A 14,223-nucleotide genomic window follows, 5' to 3' on the forward strand; every position below is an offset into this window, starting at 1 on the left:
ATCAGTGTGATTTTTGAGGTGGCGTGTTGAAAATACAAAAGTCACATTTATGCAAAGTTGCGTGTATGTGGAGAGTGGTGAAATTAAGAGGATCATGTAAGAGAGAACGCGCTCTATTATTGTTCTCTTTGTACTCTGTCATTGTTGCCTCTCACATGCATGTTAGAGTAATCGGCCCATTCGCTTGCAGACAACGAGGGAGTGCAGTTCTATCGGTTGCTTAAATAAAATTGTTATTGAACAGTTAGAACAATAAAAGTGTTTCACTATTTGGTTGATGGGCTGGCTTATAATATACATACTTAAACGTATTATATTATATTAAATTCAAAAGGTTATGAGCCCAGTCACATATACTAAAGTATCCTATATTACAGAGAAGAACACCACAAACACTCACTAACATATACACTATAAACAAACAAAAAAAATTTATTGTTATACATACATTGTTAAAAACAACACAAAATATTGCACACGAATTGTAACGCACATCTATTTTATATAAATATTCTAAGAACACAATATTTGGAAGAAAAGAGTGTATTAGGATTCGACTTGGAAGTGGTTTGTGTCTAGATGTCAAAGAAAATTGTAGAAAAAAATAAACAGGGACTAGGCTCAAGTAAATCCGCAGACCCAACTACTAGAGCGAGTAGTCAGATTGTTGAACAGGTAGCAATTAATATGGATTCTGGCAACGTTTCTCATTCGATCTCACCAACGGTGAGTGGAGTAAGGACTATATCAACGACATTGAGCCCTAATGATATATTATCATTCATTAAGGAATTGCCAACGTTTGATGGCCAGCCAAGTCAGTTGGATAATTTCATCACTAATGTCGAGGAAATAATAATACCTTTTAGGGGCAACGATCAAACTCCCTATGGAGTCCCTCCCTTCGGGCTATAAGAAATAAAGTTAAAGGAAAAGCAGATGAGAGTTTGACCCTAGCCGGTACCTCACTAGTGTGGGATGATATTAAGGAGGGACTCAAAATATTGTATGACAGTAAGAAATCAGAAGCGATTCTCCTCAGGGAAATTCAATCACTCCCAGATAATCTGTCAGTAGGTCAGCTATTCTCAACAATTACCAAAATTAGAGGGCAGCTCATATCATCGGTACAAGGAGGAAATCACGCGGCCACTGTAAGGGAAGCGAAGAAACAACTTTATAACCAGGTGGCTCTGAACTCATTCATGGTCGCTCTAAGAGAACCCCTTAGAACGATTATAAGACTAAAAAACCCTACAACTATAGAACAGGCCTACGCATTTTGTCAGGTAGAACAAACTTTCTATTACCAAGGAAAGAGAGATAGAACTTATGCAGAGCGAGGCATTCAAGGTAATCGTACGAATCCGTACAATAATCAAAATCAGAGACAGATTAACAATAGATTCAGTAGCGGACAGAAACACTATAATAATAGTGGCAAAAACTTTGAACAGAGGATTAAACCCCTTTAGGAGCAGCAACGTTCCCTCAGCTAGTTTGAATAATGTAGAAACGGAAGAAAGCGAGGTAGGAAACCAAACTACGACAAATTTTCAGGCAAGAGCCTCCCAAAACCAACCGGGTTCATAAATGGTCAAACACATGGGGCGGGTTTACCTTTCATACTATTACATACAAATGACCACACCCCATTAAAATTTTTGTTGGATTCAGGTATCACTAATTCTTTTGTTGATCCATTACTTGTTCAGCATAAAAACATACAGGCTCTAGGTTCACCAATTACTAAAAACGGCCTTAGACAAACATACAATAACAGAAAGAACGGCGTGGAAGATGCCGCAAGAATTTAACAGGACAGGGATTATAAACTTACTATTATTTAAATTTCACCCATTCTTTAATGGTCTTTTTGGTATGGACATATTATCACAGTCAGAGGCAAAAATTGATTTAGGTAAACGAAAACTGTTTACGATTGATGCAAATCTTGACATTATAATTATAAATAATACTACATCAAACATATATACAAGAAGGGAGATAAAACAATAATACCATTGCCGGTACAAACGAGACAGGGAGATATAATATGCAAAGCAGTAGCCATTGAAAAAGATTTAATTATATCAGACGGGATATATATGGCCGAAAACGGCATCAGTAATTTGGAGGTGTCGAATTACACAGATACCGATCGACTAGTATATGTTGACCAAGCAATAGAATCAAAACCCTATAAAAAAGAAGAAGTTATCGAATTACACACAATTACTTCTGATACATATACACTGCAGAATACTCCCGAAGATTCACAAAAGTTTAGATTCGAACATTTAAATCTAGAAGAAAAGAAAGCGACATAAAAATTATGCAGAGAATTTTCGGACATATTTTATAAAGAAAATGAACCATTAACATTTACTAGTTTAGTAAAAAATACTATTTCGATAACAGACAAAAATCCGATTTTTAATAAACCATATATGCATTTGCATTAAGACAGGAAATTAAGAAACAAGTAAACGAACTACTGAAACAAGATGTAATTAGATCGAGTCACTCACCGTGGAGTGCTCCAGTATGGGTAGTACAAAAGAAAGCAGACGCTACAGGACAGAGGAAATGGAGACTAGTTACAGACTTTAGGAAACTTAACGAGCAGACAGTTTCGGATAAATACCCAATACCAAATATTAATGATATATTAGACCAGCTAGGGAAAAACGAGTACAAATCAATGCAGAATTTCTAGAAGCATTTGAAGTATGTAAAACATTACTGACTAACGAATTTTGAAATATTCGGAATTCGACAAGCCTTTTATTTTAACAACCGACGCTAGTAATTTTGCTATCGGAGCAGTATTATCCCAGGGCTCTTTAAACAATGACAAACCTACTTGCTACGTGAGTAGAACACTCTCGGACGCAGAAGTAAATTATTCAACAATATAAAAAAAATGTTAGCCATCATAGGGGCGGTTAAATATTTTCGACCGTATCTTTATGGGAACAAATTCACAATTGTCACAGATCATAAGCCGTTAACGTAGTTAATGAATTTTAAGGAGCCAAGTTCAAAAATATTAAGATGGAGAATACAATTAATGGAATACGATTTCGACATAATATAAAAAAAGGCTCACAGAACGTTATAGTGGATGCGCTTAGTAGAATTGACCATGAGGTACACACAAACGAAGTAGTAGCAACGAATACAATAATACAGATACAAACATACAGATACCTATAACAGAAAAACCGATAAATGATTTTAATTTACAAATAGTACTGCAGGGAAGACAGACAACGGAACAGAAAATAATAATACCTTTAAAAAATAAACTAAGAAAATACTTTAGGGAAACAACATTTCCTAATATGAAAAGCATAATAGGCAACGTTATTAAGAACTGCGAAATATGCCTTAGGCTAAAATACGATAGACAGCCGCCAAAAATACCCTATCAAACTCCGGAAACTCCAAGTGCTCCACTTGAAATAGTACATATGGATATACATATATACAATCAGTGGGAACTATAACTTAACGCTAATAGATACATTTTCAAAATTTGCTTGGGCTTATGAAGTAACTAATAGAAATTCGATATGCATTATAAAAGCTTTTAAAAATGTTGTGGAATTATTTGGAATTACTGATATATGACCAAGGTCCGAAATTTGCGGGGGAAGTATTCAAAAAGTTTTGTTGCCAATACAATATTCAATTTCATGTCACCTCGTTTCAACAAAGAAGTACTATCAGAAACTATGATAACATATAACGCTATACACTCTAGTACCAAGTTGACACCCTATGAACTTTTCCATGGTAAAACCCACACCTTTAATAACTCTGTGAAATTTAATGGAGAGCATGATTATTTAAATCAGTTAAATATATTTCGAGAAAAGTTATACCCAAAAGTAAAACGTAAGTAAAAAGAGGCAGTATACAAAACTATTAAATTAAATGAGAATAGAACGGATGAAATAGAAATACTTGTAGAGGAAGGAGACAGGATCTTTAGAAAAGAAAACAGAAGAAATAAGATTACACCTCCTTTTTTTTTTTTTCGCACGGGTCCCACGGCCACACCTCCCGCCCAACCGACTGAGGTGCGCTGCCGTGTATCGTACGGCTCGATTCGCGAGAAGATATAGACGCTATATAAAAAAGAGAACAGGAACGAGGAAATGAATATAATGTAAAATAACTATGTTAAATATTAGTGTTAGTAGGATTTAAATATGTAATAGAAAAGATAAAATCGATTGCTTTAATAGCGGCAGAGAGTCAAGATTACAGATAATAGGATAAAGTCATAAAACTCTGTAAGGGTCATGCAACTCATAATTAGATCTAGAATGATTTAAGATAAGGGGTATATAGTTTTTAATGAATCTACTTGGAACCGAGAAGTTAAGCCGACTAATCAAGTCGGGACTCTCAACATCCCCACGAATAAGCTTACTGTTCCAAGCATAGTTCTACGGTTAGCTAGGGACGGTAAATTAATTAAAAGTAGTCTACTGGAATAAGGAGGTAATATACGGTTTGCATCCCAATTTAGGCGCCGCAAGGCAAAAAGTAAGAAGTTTTTTTGGACCGATTCAATGCGGTCCGAGTGGACTGCGTATTGTGGACTCCAAACAGGTGATCCGTACTCGAGAATCGGACGGACTAACGAAATAAATAGGGTTTTAGTCAAGTAAGGGTCATCAAATTCCTTGGACCACCTTTTTATAAAACCAAGAACACCCCTGGCCTTATTGACAATAGACGAAATATGGTCAGAAAATTTTAGTTTTGGGTTCAGAAGAACACCAAGATCATCAACTCGTGTTATTCTGTCCAGAGAGCACCCACTTAGAGTGTAAGTCGTGCGTATTGGGTTGGCACGACAAAAGGTCATAACTTTACACTTGGAGCCATTTAAGTCTAATATGTTATCACGGCACCATATTTGAAATCGGTCTAGAACGGATTGTAAGCCCAAATGGCACGAAGTGTCCTTGTACTGGAGGCATAATTTAACATCGTCTGCGTACATAAGTACACGCGAATGTTTTATTATTAAGGGAAGGTCGTTAATGAATAAGGTAAAAAAAAGATGATATGTGGGACACCGGATGTGACTCGGAGAATAGAAGATAAAGAATTTTTAAAAAGGAATTGTTGTGTCCTGCCATTCAGATAGCTTGAAATCCAATTTAAAAGATCAACAGGGAAACCTATAAGATCAAGTTTTCTTAATAGAAGGTAATGATTAACAGAATCAAATGCTTTACTAAAATCAGTGTAGATGACATCAGTTTGAAGATTATTTTTGAAACCCTGTATTACGAAAGAAGTTAGCTCCAAGAGGTTAGTGGTTGTAGATCTGCGTTTCATAAAACCGTGTTGACACGGTGATATGATTGATATGATATGATCTACAAAGGTGCTGCAAATGAGGAGTGATAACATTTTCGAAAAGTTTTGGGATAGCCGACAATTTAGAGATTCCTCTGTAATTGCTTGCATCCAGTTTGCTACCTTTTTTGTGAAGAGGAATCACAAAGGACTCCTTCCATATATGAGGGAATTGTGGAGATTCCAGAGATAAGGTTAACAGTTTCAGTAGAGGCTTGCACAAGGCTTCCGCACAGAATCTGAGCACACAGCCAGGGATTCCATCGGGACCTGGCGAATAGACCGGTTTAACACGCTGAAGATCGTTAAGCAGTGAGCTTTCGTTTATAGTGGGGCAGAATATTAGATTCGACTTAGATATCGCATAAGAGTGTGGCTGTTCGGAGTGAGGTAAACTAGAATATGTTGTTTGAAAAAACGTGGCGAATAGAGGGGCTATTGCCTGATACGATGTAACTGTAGTGTTTTCAAAAAATAGCGAGGAGGGGTAAGAACTTGTTTTTCGCTTAGTGCTAACGAAATTATAAAACTGTTTCGGATCCTGTGCAGACTGGAACTTACAACGGTTTAAATAATTTCTGTAGCACTGAGCATTAAGCACGGTAAAGTTTAACCGAGCGCTTAAATATTTACAAAGGATGGACTGAGAACCGGTATTTTTAAATATCATATAGAGTCTGGACTTTACATTTCTTAGGTGTGTCAACTCTTTATTAAACCAAGGAGGTTTAGAGATTGACGGATAGTACATCGGAACACAAGAGTCAAAAAATGATTTAATTGCGGTATAAAACATATTAATCGCATTCGCCATTATAGTTATGTGGAAGGTTGATAGGGCCTTCCGAGCAGAGACCGTTGTGTCCAAAAGATCGTTGCCTCCAGAAACGACTTCGTTGTCGTCTGTAGGTTGAAGGTTGAACTCCTCAGTTAAGCACCCATCGACTTCTTTGTCGATTAAAGAGGGGTTAAAACAAAACGAAAGGTTTCGCTTAACAAATTGAGGGTTTATTCAATGATGTGTACAGATCGAGGTCTTCTTATCTACTGACTAAAAATAAAGCTAAGCTCAGACAAAAAGCTTAGCGCCATGTGTATTCTAACATAACTTAATCTAATAAGAGGGTATGTAAGGGTATACATGACTCCCCCAGCGTAAGTTTCAAGTATGTGGTTGAAATTATTTCATTAAGTAATACATATGTAAATAATAGGAGTACAGAAATGTTAGGTTTCACAATCTTCATTTTGTTATTTATATTTCCGTTTCACCTGATCCTTATAGATTTTTCGTTTATTGTCTTTATTATTAATCAAGTAGTTACCGTATTGAGTGTAATTACTTATTTCTTTATATTTTGGATTTGATTTTCCTACTTGATTATTTTTTTACAAATATATTTGAGAAGTTTGACTCGTTTATGTTATCCTGTTTTGCATTTAAAGTTTGTTTGTTTCTTACTAGCTTTTCGGATAGTTTAGAGATGTCTTCGTGACAAAGTATATTATTAAATAAATCTATCGGTCTAATATTTGTGGTTGAATGAATTGTGTTATTATAGCAAACAATTGCTTTATAAACATTTTCTTGAATAGTGTCAAAATTGTTTGGATCAGCATTATACAATCGCATATGTTCATTTAGGGTTAAGTGTAATCTTTCCACATCAGAGTTTCCAGTTTTCTTATAAGGAGTTGTAAAGTGTATATCTATGTTATTTTCGAGGAGAAATTGCTTAATTACGACAATATCGAATTCGTTATCAGTTACAATCTTTTTCGGCTTTCCTAAGTATTGAATTCTTAATTTGATTGCGTTAAGCAAAGAAATCCAAGATCTGTCTTTAATATGTTGAGCAGTGGCATATTTAGACATTTTGTCAATTGATGTAACGTACATAATGTTTCTTTTAGGATACCAGATGTCTATGTGAATTATATCGTTTATTTTATCTGGCGTTTCTGTAATATTAAAATTATATTTTATAGGTTGTCTATCATATTTGGCTAAATTACAAATTTTACAATTGTTAATATAATTTTGAATAAACTTTTGCATTTTTGGATAATAGTATTTTTCTCTTATAGATATAAAAATTTCGTTAATGCCTCTGTGATTATTCTTTATGTGTTCGTTTTCGATAATCTTCAGGAGTTTTTCTTTATCATTTATGTCTTCTAACAATGTACCTGACTTTAGAATTCTTAAATTTTTATTACTTGAAATTTCTTGAAATTTTACAAATAAACTTAAATTTTCACAAAATATTACAACTAAGCCTTTTTCTGGCAGTTTCTCTTGCATGAACTTAAGCATATTTTCCTGATTTCCGCTTGATTTAAAGATATGTCGTATTTTCTTGTTATGCTTTCCGCTTCTATTATTTGTATTTGGATTTTAAAAACGTTTAGACAATTAGTTGTAATACTAATAAAATTAAGATCGTCTGAGTCCGCACTGTGAATAGTTTCCAAATCGTCAATATCGTTGGCAAATATATGAATTAGATCTTTCGAGAAATCTTCATTTATAATTTTTGTCTTAGGCGTAACTTCCGGTAATGTGTTAGTGTTCTCTAGCATAAATATATCTAAGTTATTAATTTCTATATTTGTTTGGGCATTTTTATCATACTCTTCTGTTGATGCTTTGACAATTCTGCTAAGTCCGTCTGCTAAAGCGTTTTCTTTACCTTTTATAAATGTTATGTCAAAATCAAACTCGTTTAATTGCACTTTCCAACGTTGTAACTTTAGGTTGGGTTCCTTTAGATTATTAAGCCAAACTAGGGGTCTATGGTCGGTTTTAATTATAAACTTTCTTCCATAAATATAATATTTAAAGAATTTTGTTGACCAATAGATTGCAAGAAGCTCTTTTTCTATTGTACTGTAATTAAGTTCATGATTTTTAAGAGAACGACTAGCATAAGAAATTACTTTATTATCTTGCATGAGCACGGCGCCTAATGCATAGTTACTTGCGTCTGTAACTATCGTGAATTGTTTGTTAAAATCTGGGTAAACGACTATCGGATCGCTTGTTATTAGGATTTTTAGTTTTTGAAAAGCTTCTACGTATTCTTGATCATGTGTGTTTATTTTAGAATTTTTCTTTAAGTATTTTATTAAGGGCTGGGCAATTTTGGAGTAGTCTTTTATGTAGCGCCTCAAATAACCTGTGATGCCTAGAAAACTTTTAATTTGTTTCTGGTTTGTCGGTAAATTTATCTTACAAATTGCGTCAATTTTCTTCTGACTTGGCTTTAGACCTTCTGAATTAATGGTATGTCCGAGAAATTCAATCTCCTCTCTGGCAAACTCGCATTTGTCTGATTGGAGTTTTAAATTTGCCTTAGATAGACAGCTGAAGATACAGCTTAAATGATTGACGTGTTCCCCTATATTCTTAGAAAATATAAGGATGTCATCCATGTAAACAATGCAAAATTGTCCGGTATAGGGGCTAAGGATATTATTCATTAGCCTTTGAAATGTTGAAGGTGCGTTCCGTAGTCCGAAAGGCATACGAAGGAACTCGTAATGGCCACTGGTTGTTGAAAAGGCTGTTTTGTGCACATCTTTGTTGTCCATTTCTATCTGATAGAAACCTTTTGCAAGGTCTAAAGTTGAAAAAATTTTACAGTCGCCCAATTTGTCGAAAATCTCGTCTATATTTGGGATCGGGAATCGATCTTCAATGGTTTCCTTATTAAGTTTACGGTAGTCTACGACGAGCCGCCACTTTTGCTTATTGGACTGGTCCATTTTTTTCTGAACAACCCACAAAGGACTATTATATGGGCTTTTAGAGTGTCTTATAATTCCTTGATCTAACATTTCTGCTATTTGCCGGTTAACTTCGTCTTTGTGAATTTCTGGGTATTTGTATGTTTTCGAATAAATGGGAAGATCATTCTTTGTAATAATCCTGTGTTTGATTTCACTTGTGAAACTTAGGTCTTGGCCTTCTTTGTAAAAAAATATGTTCGAATTTTTGTATAAGCTCATTTATTGAGGATCTGGCCTGTGGACAAATTAAGTTCATTGGAATTAAGTTATGTATGCCAAGATCCAAGTGGTTTTCCTGAACTAAAAGATCTAAATAAACATTATTGAGTTGAATCTTTTTGTTTGAGTAATCGATGACTGCATGCAAGTCATTAAGTATGTTACAGCCAATTAGCCCATCGAAATAGTTGTGAAAATTATACTCTAGAAATTCACAAATATAACCTTCAGCTTCAAATTCTTGAAAACATGGAAACCTGCATAATTTTCCTATTTTAATTTTGTTTCCCATTGCTTTTACTTCTATGTCAATGTCTGTTTTCCACTTCGGGTGACACAAATTATCATTTATTACACTGAATTCTGCTCCAGTGTCAATAATAAATAATAATGGCCTCTTTTTACCTTGAACTTCTATATATGGTATTCGTCTTGATCCTCTATCTGAAAATTTACACTTGATTGATTAATATCCATTGGCTCGAAACTACGCCTGCTTTGCTCAGAGCTTTGCACATTTCGACTATTTGTTGAGACTCGAGCAGAATTAGAAGTTGAGCTATTATTCGATTGATATTGATATCCCTGCCTTCTATTATTTACCCTAGGCGTACCTTCAGTTCTTGAATTTTCTTGTTGTTCAACATTATTTTGTTGAAACCTATTGGCTTCATCAAGGCTTCTTTCTGTAACGACTGGTTCGTTTACATTTCTATTATCATTACTGAAATTGGTTCTGAAGTTGGGTTTATTGTACCTATTATTTCTTCGAATTGGTCCGTATAATGTGTAGCTTTGATGCCGAGCATCTTCAATGATTTTATAGGCATCCTCTACGGAATTTGGGTTTCTCGCGAATATTAACGTTTTTGTAGGTTCAGGCAAGTTGTCTCTAAAAACGCGGAGTGCAATTCGGTTCACTTCTAATGTGGTGTATGTTTTGTCGTCATGGATCAGTATCCGGTTGTGTACCCTATTCGAAATTTCATTAATTTTGTTATAATATTCTTCTATAGTTGATTCCACTCGACACAATTTTAACATATCCATTAAGACATCGCTTGTTTCTTTTTCCCCGAAATTTTTCAGAATTACACGTTTAAAACTTTCCCACTCTGTCATATTTCCATGCCTATGAATCACTGGCCTGCATAATCCCACAAATTTATTTTTTATAAAGCCAAACAAAGTATTTTTTGTATTCGTGTCGAAAACATCAAAAGAAGGAAGGACATTTTCTATTTGTGTAATTAAATCTGGCAATTGATTTGTATCAGTACCATCAAAATTTTGTATTAACTTGATGCAGTTCATTGTTGAGTTAAATGCGGCTAAGCTATTTTCGTTCATTTTAGATTTCTTTGTTTTCTCTCGAGGTTCGCAAGTATTAATAGTTAGCTTTTAGTTTCTTATCTTAGCTAGTATAAAGAGCTTTGTCGAAGAAAAAAAAATTTTATCAGCTTAAGTTCTTCTTCTCCAGGTTGGGTTTCGTCACTCCGTACATGCAGGTGTTCCAAAGCTTTCCAGTTATGTTTTATGTTCCTCTTTATACTCGGCCACGTGCATTGGTTAACGTATTGAAGATTTCCGGACTTAAATTACATAAGAACAGCTTACTGTGGTTCCGATTGAATTTCTTGACGTATGGCTGGTTTCCTTATTTTTTCTGTGTTGATCCTCGTCGCCAGTTATGTGGAAGGTTGATAGGGCCTTCCGAGCAGAGACCGTTGTGTCCAAAAGATCGTTGCCTCCAGAAACGACTTCGTTGTCGTCTGTAGGTTGAAGGTTGAACTCCTCAGTTAAGCACCCATCGACTTCTTTGTCGATTAAAGAGGGGTTAAAACAAAACGAAAGGTTTCGCTTAACAAATTGAGGGTTTATTCAATGATGTGTACAGATCGAGGTCTTCTTATCTACTGACTAAAAATAAAGCTAAGCTCAGACAAAAAGCTTAGCGCCATGTGTATTCTAACATAACTTAATCTAATAAGAGGGTATGTAAGGGTATACATGACTTTATGTTGCAGGAGTAAAGATCGGACCAATTAAGGCCAGCTATAAAATTGTTTAGCCTCCGAAAATTTGCCTTGCGAAAACAGGGAATTCGCTTTGTTGACTTCTCTGAATTTACTTTTAATACCGTACCTATGTCGATTGCCACCTCGAAAGTCGGATGAAATGGATCTTCAGGTTAAGTAAGAGGTAGTACAGAAACACACTTTCATTACTTGTTACAAAACATAGATCCAAAAGTCGACCAAGAGAATTTGGAATATAATTAACTTGCGACAGCGGTAAGTCGATCAAGCCGTCATTAAATTCATGTTGTGCTAAAGGGAGAAGGATATTCGAATTTTCTTCTGGGGACCACGTTGTGCCAGGTATATTAAAATCACATAGAACTACCAATTGGTCCCTGTCAGAAAGTTTATTCAAGATGGACTGGATAGCGGACAGATGATTCTGATATTCTGGGAATTCAGAAGATGGCGGAATATAGGAGCACGTAATATAAACTGATCTGTCGGAAAAAGACAGCTTTACACATAAGAATTCCGAGTTACGGGAATCGTCCAAAAGTAACTCCTCCGACGCGAGGGTAGATCTAACCGCAATTAAGACTCCACCTCCCCGTCTGGAGGGACGGTTAAACCTATATATAGTGTACATACCTGGGAAGACTTCGGAGTTAAGTATCTCCGGCTTTAACCAAGTCTCTGTGAGCACTATAATATGGGATGCAAATGAAAGACTATCACAATACAATTTGATTAATTTGCTACGCAAGCCTCTAACATTTTGATAGGAGATAGTAAGATTTGTAGTTAGTTTTTTGAAGAGGAAGACGGTCTGGCCACGTGAGGGAAGTTTAATTCCCACGGGCACCTTTTTCTTATTTTTGATCTTAGCTTAAAACTCATTTACCACCATACTATCCGGCCAAAAATCACCCGAACATATGGTCGAAAAGAGCTCGTTTGGGACAGTTATCTTGAAAGATGATATGTCCCTAGCGTAAGAGAAGTTAAATTTTTCCACTTTTATATTATCGGCTTTTGTTTTGTCTTGTATATAAGACAATACATCCGACGATGTTTGATCAGGGGAAAGCCGAGAAACGAAAATTTGTTTCTTTAGTGGAACCACCGCGAGGGGTTTGGCCCTGCAGATTGTATTTCTGAAGTGCCAACTTGTGCCGGTAGTCTGAACTCAATGTTCCCTTGTGGTGGTAAACTAATCGAGACAGGTGGAATCACTGGTTGAGAAACCAGTGCAGACAATTCGGAATTTTTAGCAATCACAGGGTGGGGTCCATCCACAGCTGATTGATCGGATTGCTCCGAATCTTTTTTAGCTGCCGATCTTAGCAGCATATGTGGATTTGCTGCGATTGACAGCTGATCAGTTGTGGAGTCCTGTTGATCATTTGCCCGTGGTTGCGGGGCCTTAGGCAGCCTACCACCAGCGGCTTTTTTGCCAAAACTGTTGATCAGTTCTTTCAAGCCACCTTTAGTTCGGCGCATAAACGATTTCATCTCGTTCGCAACCACAAGGCAAGCATCACAACAGTAATTTAGATTTTTACCCTCACTTGTATGTTCATTAAAACCAGCGCACTTAGTATGCACCACTCTATTACATAGTCAACAAGTCATTTTTGGCTGCTCAGGTTTTATAACGTGGCAACAATTTTTATAAAAGCAGACAACATTTACGGTTTCCATGTTTAACTGAAATCAGACCACTGTGCACGAAAACACAAGACCAAAACTTTCAAGCGAGCTGTTAAAAGAACCGCACTAGAGCAGTCTGCACGCTGAGAAATTTAGACTTTTGTGTGGGAGAGCGAAAGAGAGAGAGAGTGAGAGCGAAAAGTGCAGTTTATGTGCATGCAAAAAACAACACCAAACACCACTGCGAACAACGCACAAAAAGGGAGAGTAAACAAAACACAGAGACGAAAAATGCTACTTTGTATATTTGTTTAAACTACTGCACAAATCACAAAAGAATCACTCGCGAAGCTAACGGATCTTTAATAATTATGTTTAAATATATGATAATTAAAGAAGATTACTTAAAAAACACGTCTGGTTTGACAAACACAAAATAAAAACCGGGGCGCAAAAAAAAACACGACCGTTCGCTTTGAAAGCTAATAGACGATTTACAATCCATAAAGTGTCAAGGGTACATGGACCTACATTTAAAACAAGCAAAGGTCAAAAGATACACATGTCTAAAATCAGAAAGACTACAAAAAAACAAGAAGATAACTAAAGCTCTCGGCCTTCTCTCTTTCTTTTTTTGGATTCGTGCAAGTTTCGGCACAATTCATATCGATCCAAGATATTAATTTGTCCACTAATCCCATCGCCAAAATAGAATTAGGAGAATGTTTAATAATCTAAACCTTTAAAAATATTAAACATATAATAGACCTACAGGAATATGAAAGCTGTGTAGAACAATTTATTAGTACACTAAATTTGATACAGCAATATGAAACGCACATTGACCCAGGTTATATCCTAGAGGGTAATTGGTAATCCAATTGCGGAAAAAGATAGAAATACTTACACCCTCGGGAAAACAAAAACGGGGCTTAGTTGACGGATTAGGAAGTATCGTAAAATCAATAACCGGTAATATGGACGCCAATGATGGCCAAGAGATAGAAGAAAAAATAGACTTATTAAAAGAAAAAGAAAGAAACTTAACAAATGCGTTACTGGATCAAGAAGCATTTAAAAATGAGATACAAATAAGATTCCAAGATATAGCAAAAAGTATTTACCAAGAGCAAGCTATGATAAGTCGATTTTT

The sequence above is a fragment of the Drosophila sechellia genome, unplaced genomic scaffold, assembly GCF_004382195.2.
Source record: "Drosophila sechellia strain sech25 unplaced genomic scaffold, ASM438219v1 2R_2, whole genome shotgun sequence".
Classification (NCBI taxonomy): domain Eukaryota; kingdom Metazoa; phylum Arthropoda; class Insecta; order Diptera; family Drosophilidae; genus Drosophila; species Drosophila sechellia.